Source organism: Xenopus tropicalis, chromosome 3 (genome assembly GCF_000004195.4).
Source record: "Xenopus tropicalis strain Nigerian chromosome 3, UCB_Xtro_10.0, whole genome shotgun sequence".
In the NCBI taxonomy this organism is placed as follows: Eukaryota; Metazoa; Chordata; class Amphibia; order Anura; family Pipidae; genus Xenopus; species Xenopus tropicalis.
Window position 1 is genome coordinate 53,477,116 of NC_030679.2, and position 14,322 is coordinate 53,491,437.

The 14,322-nt window shown below is 39.5% G+C and overlaps 1 long non-coding RNA gene across 7 annotated transcripts in view; it reads right to left on the reverse strand.

Moving 5' to 3' along the window:
- Positions 1-13,426: 13,426 nt before the first annotated feature.
- The window catches only part of LOC101731354, a 36,749-nt gene continuing 35,853 nt past the window's right edge, over positions 13,427-14,322 (reverse strand). For 5 of the 7 annotated variants that reach the window (XR_004221969.1, XR_004221966.1, XR_004221970.1 and 2 more), the window contains 2 exons: positions 14,147-14,294; positions 13,427-13,652 (listed from right to left, as the gene is read on the reverse strand). This is a non-coding gene — a long non-coding RNA (uncharacterized LOC101731354). The remainder of the gene's footprint in view (positions 13,653-14,146; positions 14,295-14,322) is intronic. The other 2 variants (XR_004221968.1, XR_004221971.1) reach the window with 1 other exon arrangement.

A 14,322-nucleotide genomic window follows, 5' to 3' on the forward strand; every position in this document is an offset into this window, starting at 1 on the left:
TTTAACACATGTGCCCTGCATGGCACATGTTTTAAATTTGATAGTCCAACGGTTTGTCTCGAAGTACCCAGGATTGCAGGACATTCTCAGGCAGTCCAGGAAGGTGTCTGGCCATTTCAGACGTTCCTACACAGCCATGGCACGCCTTGCTGACATTCAGCGGCGGCACAACTTGCCAGTCAGGCGTTTAATTTGCGACAGCCAGACTCGCTGGAATTCAACGCTCCTCATGTTTGAACGTCTGCTGCAACAACAAAGAGCCATCAATGAATACCTATTTGAACTGGGTGGTAGGACTGGATCTGCAGAGCTGGGGATTTTTTTCCCCCGTTACTGGGTGCTTATGCGCGACGCCTGCAGGCTGATGCGCCCTTTTGACGAGGTCACAAATATGGTTAGTCGCACTGAAGGCACCATCAGCGACCTAATACCCTTTGCTTTTTTCTTGAGCGTGCCGTGCGACGAGTGACAGATGACGCTGTAGACCAGCGTGACCAAGAGCCTGATTTCTGGGCGGAATCACCAGAACGTTCCCAGGCACCTGCTGCAACGCAGGGAGAGGTGTCAGAAGCGGAGTCAGAGGAGGAAGGTGGCTTTGTGGAGGCAGAAGACCAACAGGAGCAGGCTTCCCAGGGGGCTTGTGGTCACCTTTTGTGGAGCCCTGGTCTTGTACGTGGCTGGGGGGAGGAGACGGTGGTGGATGAGGACGTAGTCCTTGATAACGAGGAAGGGGAGATGGATACCTCTGCATCCAACCTTGTGAGAATGGGGTCTTTCATGCTGTCATGCCTGTTGAAGGACCCCCGTATCAAGAGGCTTAAGGAGAAGGACCTGTACTGGGTGGCAACGCTACCAGACCCTCGTTACAAGCATAAAGTGGCAGAAATGTTACCAACGTACCACAAGTCCGAAAGAATGCTGCATTTCCAAACCAGCCTGCAAAACATGTTGTACAATTCTTTTAAGGGTGATGTCACTCCACATTCCAGGGGCAGAGGTGCCGGTAATCCTCCCACGAGCACACCTGCAAGGACAATGCACTTTGGCCACTCTGTAACGTCAGACATGCAAAGTTTTTTCAGTCCAAGGTAGCGCCAGGACCCTTCTGGATCCACCCTCAGAGAACGCCTCGACCGGCAGGTAGCGGACTACCTGGCATTAACTGCAGATATTGACACTCTGAGGAGCGATGAACCCCTGGACTACTGGGTGCGCAGGCTTGATCTGTGGCCAGAGCTGTCACAATTTGCCATAAATCTGTTGTCTTGCCCTGCCTCAAGTGTCCTCTCAGAAAGGACCTTTAGTGCAGCAGGAGGGATTGTAACTGAGAAGAGAACTCGCCTAGGTCACAAAAGTGTTGATTACCTGACCTTTATTAAAATGAATGAGGCATGGATCTCGGAGGGTTACTGCACGCCGGAAGACTTGTTCTGACTGCCCATGCAGCTGTCCTTCTCTGCACGCCGCTTGACACCACCACAGCTGTCCTTTAGCGTCCTCCTCCACCACCGTACAAACTAGGGTGCAAATCCTACTGGCTTAATTGTAAGCCAAACTTTTTGGACAGGTAAATCCTGAATTTTTCTCTCTTCTACTCTTCTGTGCTTGTCACCCTATCTGAGTTCTTTGAAAGGGTTTGGCTGGGGCATGGTTATGATACCATCTAGCTTTGATGTTTTTAATGTCTTCTGTGCTTGTTGTCACCCTATATGAGTTCTTTGAAAGGGTTTGGCTGGGGCATGGTTATGATACCATCTAGCTTTGATGTTTTTAATGTCTTCTGTGCTTGTTGTCACCCTATATGAGTTCTTTGAAAGGGTTTGGCTGGGGCATGGTTATGATACCATCTAGCTTTGATGTTTTTAATGTCTTCTGTGCTTGTCACCCTATCTGAGTTCTTTGAAAGGGTTTGGCTGGGGCATGGTTATGATACCATCTAGCTTTGATGTTTTTAATGTCTTCTGTGCTTGTCACCCTATCTGAGTTCTTTGAAAGGGTTTGGCTGGGGCATGGTTATGATACCATCTAGCTTTGATGTTTTTAATGTCTTCTGTCCTTGTCACCCTATATGAGTTCTTTGAAAGGGTTTGGCTGGGGCATGGTTACGATACCATCTATCTTTGATGTTTTTAATGTCTTCTGTGCTTGTCACCCTATCTGAGTTCTTTGAAAGGGTTTGGCTGGGGCATGGTTATGATACCATCTAGCTTTGATGTTTTTAATGTCTTCTGTGCTTGTCACCCTATCTGAGTTCTTTGAAAGGGTTTGGCTGGGGCATGGTTATGATACCATCTAGCTTTGATGTTTTTAATGTCTTCTGTGCTTGTCACCCTATATGAGTTCTTTGAAAGGGTTTGGCTGGGGCATGGTTATGATACCATCTAGCTTTGATGTTTTTAATGTCTTCTGTGCTTGTCACCCTATCTGAGTTATTTGAAAGGGTTTGGCTGGGGCATGGTTATGATACCATCTAGCTTTGATGTTTTTAATATCTTCTGTGCTTGTTGTCACCCTATCTGAGTTCTTTGAAAGGGTTTGGCTGGGGCATGGTTATTATACCATCTAGCTTTGATGTTTTTAATGTCTTCTGTGCTTGTTGTCACCCTATCTTAGTTCTTTGAAAGGGTTTGCCTGGGGCATGGTTATGATACCATCTATCTGAGATATTTTTTCTGTCCTCTGTGCTTCAGTGGCTGCAACAAAAAAACCATAATTTTTTAGGAATGTACACATTCCTGATTTTTCAGGGTTCTGCAACTGCGGCAAAATCGTATCTTTTATGGTCACCACAGGTGATCGAAAAGGTAGGACAAACCTGGGCCCACACTGCAGAATCAGTGTTTTTTGGTTCACGTTACTCTACATTGAATTACCTCTGCCTGACCATGCACGTGCGCACAAGCACGGTGACTGCTAAACACACCACTACAGAAATATTCCCACCGACGGGACGAACGTCCTGGAGGTGACAAGCAACTAGTAAAAACTAATATTCGCACACTTGACAGTATCATTAAAGCTTTTTGAGTTTTTTTTCGTTGCAGTAAACGCGGCGTTTTGTCTTTGCGTGTGAACCGGCCGTAACCTTTACACGACTTGATTGGAATGTAGATGCCGGACTTTTTAAAGCAGTTTATTACATAAGTTTAGGAATGTAGTGTGATTTCTGCCCTTTACAGCACAAAACGCAACGCTGTGTCAACAACGTATTTTTCAGAGAAATTTTTGCCATTGATGCCCCTCCTGCATGCCACTGTCCAGGTCATGGCACCCTTTAAACAACTTTAAAATCAGTTTTCTGGCCAGAGATGGCTTTTCTAGGTTTTAAAGTTCGCCTTCCCATTGAAGTCTATGGGGTTCGCAAAGTTCGCGAACGTTCGCACTTTCCGACGAAAGTTCGCGAACGGGTTCGCGAACATTTTTTTTTAGGTTCGCTACATCCCTACTCCTCCATACAGAACAGCTTCAACTCTTGGATGTTGGTGGGTTTCCTTACATAAATCCCTCACTTTAGGTCTTTCCATGACATTTCAATTAGATTAAGATCAGGACTTTGACTTGGACATTTCAGAACAATCACTTTATTCTTCTGTAACCATTCTTTGGTAGAATGACGTGTGTGACGTTTGTGTGTTTAGGATCATTGTCTTGCTGCATGACCCACTGTCTCTTGAGATTCAGTTAACGAACAGATGTCTTGACATTTTCCTTTAGAATTCCCTGTGTAGTTAAGAATTCATTGTTCCATCAGTGATGGCAAGCCATCCAGGCCCAGGCCCAGGCCCAAACCAGAAAACTCCCTCCACCATATTTCACAGATAAGCTCAAGCCTTCTAGTGCCATGTATGAATCCTGTCATGGGAAACCATGTTTTTTTTTCAAAACGCTTTGTTAATAGAGCTTCTCCTGCAGAATCCTGCATTTAAATCCATTTTCAAAAACACAAGATTTTTTTATATTTCATTTTGAAATTTCACATGGGGCTAGCCATATTCTTCATTTACCAGGGTGCCACTGCCATGTGACCTGCGCTTTAGTCACACTTTACTGCTGAGCTGTAAGTTTGAGTGATATCACCCCCCACCCAGCAGCGGATCAGCAGAATAATGGGAAGGGAGCAAGATAGCAGCTCCCAGTAGATATCAGAATAGCACTCAATAGTAAGAAATCCAAGTCCAGCTTGGGACTCCTCCAGTTACATGGGAGTAGGAGGAAACAATAGGTTATCTGAAAGCAGTTCTAATGTGTATCGCAGGCTCCTTCTGAAAGCTCAGACTCAGGGACAATGCACTGAGATGGCTGCCTACACACCAATATTACAACTAAAAAAAAAAATATTTGCTGGTTCAAGAATAACATTTTATATGGTAGAGTGAATTATTTGTTATGTAAACAGTGTAATTTAGAAATAAAAAGTACACCATAAAAATCACGACAGTATGCCTTTTATAAAGTGAAATTACTGTGCAGTATTGGGCCCTTTAGAGCTGTGGGGAAATTTTATTCACAAAGTTGTAAGATTTTCCCTAGGATATTGTATAGCTACAAACCATTGAACTGCCCTGATTGTGTTAAGTCAAAAAGGGTGGAACCAGGGGGGATTCATTCTGCTTTGGGCCCTGGGCTGTGTAATGTCTTCTCCAGCCCCACATCAGGCTCAATCTAACCACACCTCTTCCTTGGCTCTTCAGGGTCTGTGACCAACTTTATGCATGGGGATGCAGCAATACGTACACAAATTAGTATCCATTTGACAAATAGGCAAAACATGACCTATTATTGTGCTAGAATAGTGTAACTTCCAGGGTGCAGGGTACATAGTGCCCAATGCACTGTTGAGCAAGTCAATAGGACCTATTGGCACAACCCACTAGCAGCACTACCAAAAAAGGTTGAATCTGGTGCTAATTCCAGGATTCCCTATCTATTTGTTCACTTTCTTGTATGATATAGGCCAAAGACCAGGAGAACTAGGAAAATGTTTAATTTTGCAGTGTTGCTTTTATAATTCCATTATGATTTAACTCTTTTTATACATGCCCTCTCTTGAACAACCTCTTATTCCATATTCTTGGTCTGTCATTGTACTGTTACAATGTTGCATTTAAGATCTGTTCCCCAATCTTCTCTAGTATCTTTAAAATTAGGTTGATGTTCCATTAGTTGTTATCATAACTATGTGATATAGTTCATTTGTTATATAAATTAAACATAAGAAATGAGCTTGAGATTTTTTTCTAAAGTTATGTTATCATTATTATCTTGCCAATAGAGAAATTTGTAATAAACTCATTAATCTTATCTGGCACCACAGTGTTCCTTAAGCAATAAAACTAGCTTGGAACCATCTATATAAAAACTGAATAAAATGAAACCTTTCAACTAAACCTAATCAACAGTATCTAAAATCGTTGTCATTTATGTTCAAGTTATTAAATAGCCATGAAAGTAACAAAAGATCAACATGACATTTCTTATCAGAGTAACGTCTGAAATGTGTTCGGCATTAAATTAAGAACTCCTTATCCTTGCATTTGTGTTTGTTAGATAGAAAAGATCAGAGCTTCACTTGATGTGCTGTAAAATAAAACTGAAATATTTCAAGATAAAATAGTAAAAGAACATTCATACTGGAAAATCTTAATTTTGGTTAAATTACTTTTTAGCAAAGCAAAAAATCAAATAAAGAGATGCTGCAACGTACAACTAAACTAAATACAGTTAACCACTTTACTTGTAAATATCCTCCAAATGGTTACTATTAGTGGTTCCAATATAGCTTGGTTCTCGTTCTCTCTTTCTCTCTGTGCACCTTCGGTGTATGGAGGTCACCTTTATGCTGATGTACAGATCATCCTTTGTTGCCCTAATCCCAACCCTGATATTAAGACAGAAGTCACAATATGGCTTAAGGCAATAGCATCCTGGATGTCTGCTCGCCACCTCAAACTGGAAATGTCCAAGACCATTCTGCTCATATTTCCATCAAAACGTGTTCATTTAACATTACAGTCAGCATAATCACCCTCTCAAGGCAGGTGTCTAAGCATTACTTTAGACCCCTTTCTCACTTTTTCAGTCGATACTGGATCAATGACTAGGGAATGTCATTTCTTGCTTAGCAGCAATGCAGTCATTTGTCCCTTCCTCTGTTCTTCTATTGCTGAAACATTGATGCAGGCTCGTATCCACTCCAGGATAGACAATTGCAACATATTACTATATGGTTTCTTAGAATCTCTTCTCTACCCACTGCAATCCATAATTGCTGCTGCCCACATGCATCTAAACCTCCATCCTTTATAATTCGTAAAGTCTCACTTATAGCTACCAGTCAAGTAGAACATAAAGATTAAATCATCTTGTCCTTCAAAGCCCTGCATTCCTTTGGTCTTCTCTATATCTACAGGTGTCTCCCCATACACTACCTCCTAGCTCTTTGTTTACAAGAACATCTGTGTTTTGCATACAACCATACTCCTTGATTGCTCCATGCTTCTGAAATGCTGAATGAGTAATACTTGAGTAAACCGTTTTACCTGCAGTGATTCCAATTAACTTCAATAATAGGGTATTTTCAGATGTTTTGCCACTTGTGCTGAAGACAGGCAAGCAGGGCAACAAAACACCCAATTACCATATGAAAGCCTGATTAGCGTAGTGGACCCTAACTTAAATATCTGACAGTACAAAGAAAACCTGACTCTCTAGCAAGAGGATGTAGAAGGGCATCTTCCTTTGTGCGGCCTGAGGGCACTGCTCACCTCTAGCATTACCCAAGCATTGCTAGCAAAACATAGCAACTTCTGTTTGTCGGAGCTTTGCTATTCCATGCTGGGCCAGACATCACAAGAAAGCAATACCCAAATTCAGCAGGATAAATATAACAGGAATCAAGTGCTTATATTAAAATTAACTATGAAACTAAATAAATCTGCATGTAGATGCTGTGGAGTAGGGATGCAGCGAACCTCAAACCTTCCGCCGAAAATTGCGAATATTCGCGAACTTTGCGAACCCCATAGACTTCAATGGGAAGGTGAACTTTAAAACCTATAAAAACCATTTCTGCCCAGAAAAGTGATTTTAAAGTTGTTTAAAGGGTGCCACGACCTGGACAGTGGCATGCAGGAGGGGGATCAAGGGCAAAAACCTCTGAAAAATTGACACACGCCGTTTTTCGAAATGATCGGTAATTTTGCGACTTTTTCGTATTTTCCGGCGCTTTCGTAAAGTTATCGTAAGTTTTGCGATTTTTTCGGTGCCGGCGAACCCAAATTGCGAACATCACGAAAAGTTCGCGAATTTGCGGACTTGCGAACACCCGATGTTCGCGCGAATTAGTTCGCCGGCGAACAGTTCGCTACATCTCTACTGTGGAGGTTGATAAATATATATATATATATATATACGATGCTGATTAAACTGTATCTGTAATTAATAATCCTAGTAAAGAGAAGGAAGGAAAAGATAGAGTTTCCTATTTCTAGATACAGCAAGTTTTTTCTGTTCTTAACTTACAGAATCCTGTAGAAGTTTCTTTCCCTTCAATTGATATCGTTAGATTCACTGTGCCTATTATAATAAGTCTTGCTTTCTTTGCATGTGTCCCATGGGATATATTTTGCAGGCAAAATTGGAGATAGGTCTAAAAAATAAAATTGTTATAAGAGGAAGTGCATTATGAATATGGATATATATAGGTAAAAGAATCTTCTAAGAAAGGCAATGTTAAAATGTCAGCATAAATTTTTCCCTTTGCCTACAGGCTACTTAACATGATGGAAATAGAATGCCTAACTACTGCAGGTTACAAGCAGTACTTCAATTATTCTTCTACATATTGAATTTAGATGAGATTAACCTCTTAGTACCAGATGATAAGACACATATTGACCAAAGATATATGACCATATTTCTGTGCTCCAGATTAACGTGAACATGTACTATAGATTTGTAGTTGCCCTTGAAGATTATGATATTATATCTTATGAATATGTACTTTGTGGCTTTTATTACTGCCATAGTTCACATTGCAGCCAGGGCCTGGAGCAGCTGCCCTAGCTCTGCCTGGCTATAGTAATTAGACTATCTTTCCTATCAAATATGGCTTACTGATCCCTGTTGAGTTGAAACACATAAAATTTGTCAAAAATGATTAACATCTACATTCAGTAAATTTAAATGTTAAAGGAGACATAAGTTTGTAGGTAATTATGAATAACATATGGTGCAGGTTTTACTTTGGGCTGTAAAAATTGCCCCTTTATTAGAGCTCCCTATAGATCCCATCAGTTCTCTGTCCATGTTTCAAATGAAGGGTGGGCGTGTATAAGAGTCCCTGTCAGAAACACAGTAGGAAGGGGATAGCCAATTACAGCCTTGCACTCACACAAGCAAAGTCAGGCTTCAGATCCCTATCAGGTCAGCCTAGCTGCTGATTGGTTCCTATCCTACAGTGCAGTGTACTGAGAGCCACCGGTTCTCCTGCATATCCAGAGAATACAGCCAGCAGGAAGTGGAACAGATGGACGGGACTAGTGGGGTTTTGGGGGAATTTCTCAATAAAACACAACTTTTTGAAGCACAATCCTTCTTTATTTAGAGGAGTATAATTCACTGGTACATTCTTAATTTTTATGTGATATGTTGCCACTAATTCTTTAGCTATAGATGCACAGTTACTGAAAGTGTTTATTCACTCTCAGCAGGCATATACTGTAGAGGGTAAATCCAGTGGAGGGATGACATTTATGAATATGTGGTGGAGAAGAGACGCTATCCAACTATAGTTTGGAAGCAGTTTTCATGCTACTTCTGAAGATTCATAATGTACTTGGGTTCCATATAATTTACTACTCCAGTATTGCGAGAACAATCCTTCCTACTGTGGGTCTTTAACACACATGGCACTCAATCTCTGTACATTTACTCTGATTTATTACTATGCTTGTAACTTTTTTTATTTTTTTGATGCCCTCCCTGTGTGTAATTTTCTAATATGTATAACACAGCGCTGTGTATTCATTTAGCACTTCATAAAAAAAGTTATACATAATTACATACTTTGGAGAGCTAGGGGGCACAAAAGAGTGAGCTTTGCATTCCCTTTTAACTCTATAATCGAATTAAATAATTGACGTGCTGACAGAAATGATTTATTCCATTATGGAGATGCTAGCTCACCACCCATATTTTACACATGCTAATATCATATAATATTATGTGAGATGCACCTCTAAAAATATAATATACTTCATGTACTAAAATGGATGTGATACCTCTTTATTTAATGTAGCAAAAGCTAGAAATCTAAATTCAAGATCTGTGTCTGTGTAAGAGAAATGTCATGATTTATAAAAGGTTTAAATCAAAACCTATCAAGATTTTCTAATGTTTATATTTAAGGGCTCGGCCCTTTAGGGCAGTGGCGTCTCACAACAAATCTTCCTTGTTGCAGGCGACTAATGTCCCCGCATTGCCATCCCACCGGCTTGAATGTAAATCGCAGGTGGGATGGCATTCACGTCGCAACGCGTATGCCATCCCACTGGCAATTTACATTCTAGCCGGTGGGTTGGCATTGCGGGGAGATTAGTCGCCCGGGACAGCGAAGATTTGTTGCGGGGCGACTAATCTCCCCATCTGCCACTGCCCTTAGGGTAAAGACACATGGAGCTACTAGTAGCAACTACTTTTTCACGGCTACTAAACACCAAAAAAATACCCTGCAATACCGAGAATTCCCTCTGCTAAAACACATGTTGAGGCTGTTATCAGTAAATGATCAGCATTGTCTATTTTAGTAGCAACTACAAGTAGCTGCTACTAGTAGCTTCATGTGTCTTGACCCTTAAGGAGGGGATCCATGATTTGGAACTGCCCTTAAAGAAGCGCATGCATGGGCATGCAATGTGCCTTGGACAGTTATTTTTATATATTTGTTAATAAATTCACTTTAAACAGTAGAGTGGGGGGGCTGTTGTGTAAGCAATCGGGGGGGGGGGGTCGGAACAGTAAACCTGGAAATGGGGCCCCTGCCATTTTTTAGGAGGATTGTTATGCCACTGTTCAGAACATCAGGTGTGTATGTATTGTTATTCACTATATGTATTTATTTTGCTAACATAACATAGCTAACATAAACGAATCTCTGTGTGTTTAATTATTACATATGCTGCTATCTAGAGAGCTCAAGATAAACTTGTCATTCCTTTGATTTTTGTTTGATTCCTTATGTTCTATAATTCAAGCAGGCCTACTGTATTGTCTTTCATTGCCACATATGGGACTAGTTTCCTTTGTTGACACAAATCCTGGTGTTTGTCAAAAGGCAAATCAGCATGTAGGAAGTTTCAAACACCAATTCATAATCTAGCCTTAAAATATGGGGTTTAGTGTTTTTACAAAAATGGCAATGTTTTTTTGCCCAAATTGGTCATGGTGTTTGTTCTTCATATAAGTGAGAATAGAATATTTTATTCACAACACTAAATCAGGCTTAAGAATAAAGATACTGATGACATTAAACCAGTTCTACAAACTTGTGTTTTTCTTGAGGAAGCATTAAGTTTTTATTGGAAATTATCAAAGTACAAATGGAGAAGATATAACAGGAGGTAACCAGAGCTGACATTTTGTGTATGCAGCTGAAATAAAATTTGCAAAGTCAACAAAATAGGAAATTAAATCTCCTTCAGTAAATTCAAGGGCTTAGTCAGACATATGTTATAGGCTTTAAATGTTCTATCAATCAAACCTCTAATTTAGCTTGAACAAATAAGGCCTTATAGGAACATTTACTGAATAAAAATTGTTTCTAAACTCTACTTAGTTTCTCCTGAAACATTTTCGGAATTAGCTGGTTAAGTTATTACATCAATCCCTCATGTATTGTTTTGTGAAGGAAGGGAATTATAGAGTGAGCTGACAAGTCAATGTGTTGCAGAGCTTTCACATCCAATGATTTATAATTGTAGCCATTTATTTAAGGACTATTTTACACATAAAATCAGAACTTTGTTTTTTTTAGCTGATATTTTTATTCTTTGATTACTTAAAGGAAAAATATAATTAGAAAAGCAAATGTCTCAAAACATTTATTACCTCCGAGGGGACACCTGAGATGCAGTACAGTTTTCCACAGAACTAGGGGTGCCGGCTTTACTCCAGGCAGCAGCCAAGATTTTCATTGCTTTGCTTGGATCTCATAAAAGGCAAGATGGTGGTGAAAAGCCATATTGAATGTGTTCATGCTTACACTGATTGCTACAGTAAAAAGATGTTCTTTTACAAAATGAGCATGCACATACGGGATTTTTGTTGAGAAAAAGGGCATCACTGAACATTGCTTCAGCTACTGCAGCATTCTTAATTGTTTCAAAGGTCTGAGGGGAACTCACAAAAGTAGGGAAAACTTTTATTGGAGTTAAATTGGAAATATAAAATCATTTTTTTTTTAATATGGCAGTTTAGTACACTGCCCAGGTGCAGAAACCCATAGCAACCAATAAGGTGATATGTTATACAATTGCTATGGGGGATTAGACCAGTAGCAAACTTTATCCCTTTTATTACATTTCCCCAGAACACCTAATTTCTCCAGAAATGTTGACTTAATATCACTTTTGTGAATTATACCCTCACCCATTCAGTGGAATACTGCATTTTTGTCCAAAAAGCCTTCCCCTTCTCAATCTTTCCAGTTTCCAAATAGGGGTGATTGGCTCCTGCAGCCAAAACCTACTGCTCTGTGAGGTTACAATTTAATTGTTATTGTTACCTTGTATTCCTTATCTTTCTATTCAGTCCTCCTTCTATTTATATTGCAGTCTAACATTCAAACCACTGACAAGCTGCTAGGGTAAGCAAGACCCTAGCAACCAGATAGATGCTGAAATTACAAACTATTACCGAACAAAAAGCTAAGATAACTGAAAAATCACTAAAATTAAAACCAATTGCTAATTGTCTCAGGATACCAGTGGCTATGTAAAACTAAAAGTTAATTTAAAGGTAAACTACCACTTTAAAGGACATGTAAAGCCTACATTTGCCTACAATGTATATCAGTTGGGCACATCTCCCCCACCCCAAAAAAAAAGTTGGTTTGCTCCAAAAGATTATGCCACCTTCAAGCATGTTTTAAAAAGTTTGCAATGCACAATTAACATTTGCAATGCAATAGTTTCAAGTTCAAGTTTCAAGTTTATTGTCATATACAAATAACAATGAAGCACAATGAATAACAGTCTAATGAACAATATTACATTGCAAAATGCAAATGTATTCTTTTTTGTTGGCATTTTTTTCTGTTTTATGACTATTATTACATTCTCCCATTAGCATCTTCCCCCATGAACAGAAAGTAAGGTGTGCATTCCTAGCCCTTTGCACTAGTTTCACTGGGTACTGTTCATGCTGTTTCTATAAAAAAAACAAGCTAACTGACGATGAATGGTTTCCTTTAGTGGTGTACTATACCGACAGTATGTCTCTAGCGTGTCCCTAGTTACAAATTTAAACAAAGACGTAAACATATTCACAGCTTTATGAAATTCTATCCATGGCAAGTCCTCTGTGATTTGTTTTTAGATGTAAAATTACATCATTCACCCTGTTGTTCTGTATCAGCAGTTCTGTGACTGGTCTGTGATCGTTTTTTGGCCCAGCCGCTAGTGACTTCAACTGATAATAATTATGATTGAAGTGCAGGTTTCTTCTCAAATATAAGTTTGACAGCTGTATCTCTTTGTTTGAATTGGGTGGGGGGAGTTCACAAGAGGCTTAAATATGAATACCTCACTATAATTTCTGCAGAGGGTAGTAAAGTACATGTTAGCCAGACCAGTGCATTGGACTGCTACAGAAAGGTATAAGTGAAGAATATCACTGTATGTATAATAAGTGCTTAGCTTCAAACAATACCAATTGTTCTCTCAGGTATGATAAGTACTTTTTAGGGCTTATTTACAAAGTCAGCCTAATGTGCTAAGTGTAATTTTCAGATGAAAACTGGCCATCTTTATTTTCCCACAATGCCAGTTTTTCCCCAGATCACTAGTATTATTGTGGGTGTACACTATTTCCCCAGTATTTGTGGTGGAATGGCATAACTTCTGGCATGCAGCATTAGTAATAGCATAAGAGCATTCTGATTCTGATAAAGGAGATAAAGTAATTACTCCAGCAAATATACTAATATACATAGTAAATGAATATTGTTGGGCATAGTCAAACCATTATACGCATAGTGAATATAGATATTATATAGATAATGAGACTCACCCACACTAAATTATGTTCTTCTTCTTTTTCTTATTGCTAGATATCCACAGAGAAACACAAAACGCCCATTAGGGCTTAGAGTCATATTTTGTACCAGTCAATGCTCTGAAGTCTATGAAAGCATAATGTGAGGCTTGTATACCTTGAAATATATTTATTTCTCACATTTCAATGGCCAACATTCTGAACAGGAGCTTTTCCAATACTATTGCTACACATAACACTTGCAGATAAGTTGCTAAAATTACTATAAAATTACTTTTTTTATTGCTCCCAGGCAAACTTTAACAACCTGCCAACCATTGGCAGCTCTGGGATACTTGGAGAACCAATGGAACTCTGTGCCCTCTGCATGTTCTGTATTTCTAGGAAAGAAAAAGAAAGAGCACAGAGAAAAATATTACTCAACAGAAATAAAAGCTTCCATATAATGAGCTTCTATAAATCAATTACATGCTGGTTTGTGTCAGATTTATATGGGGGTCTACCACTAGGAAAATATAAAAACTTGTTTTTACAGTTCCCAGTTTATTTAACTGTGCTGTAGAGACTTTCTACAAGGCACTGTGAATTTTTAGTTTGCATTGCAGCAAACATGATTGCCTTGCATGCCATGCACATAATATGGCACCTTCTTAGGAAACACCTTACATGTGAAAATACAGAACTATGAAGAAGAGGGCAATGTCCATGGTGCTGGACTGACCTTTATTATCCCTGCTATCAGTCTTTAAAATATGTATTGTTGGAACAAATTAAATTAATAAGGTAATTACTTTTTACACTATCATCAAAAATAAATGTGCCATGAAAACTGTCTCAGCATAGCCAAAATGGGAGGATGATAATAATCTCTTACCTGGAGCATCTGTTAGCAGAAAACTGCTCTGGCCTTTTAAGGAAGCTCCACTGAATGATCTTTTTTCTGTTTTTTCCATCTTTTCATCTAGGGTGCAAGTGCAAGCCAGCTTTTTTACTCTACTGTGCATGTGCCAAGCCTGGGGCTACTGAAGAATAAAAAAGTAGAAGAATAGG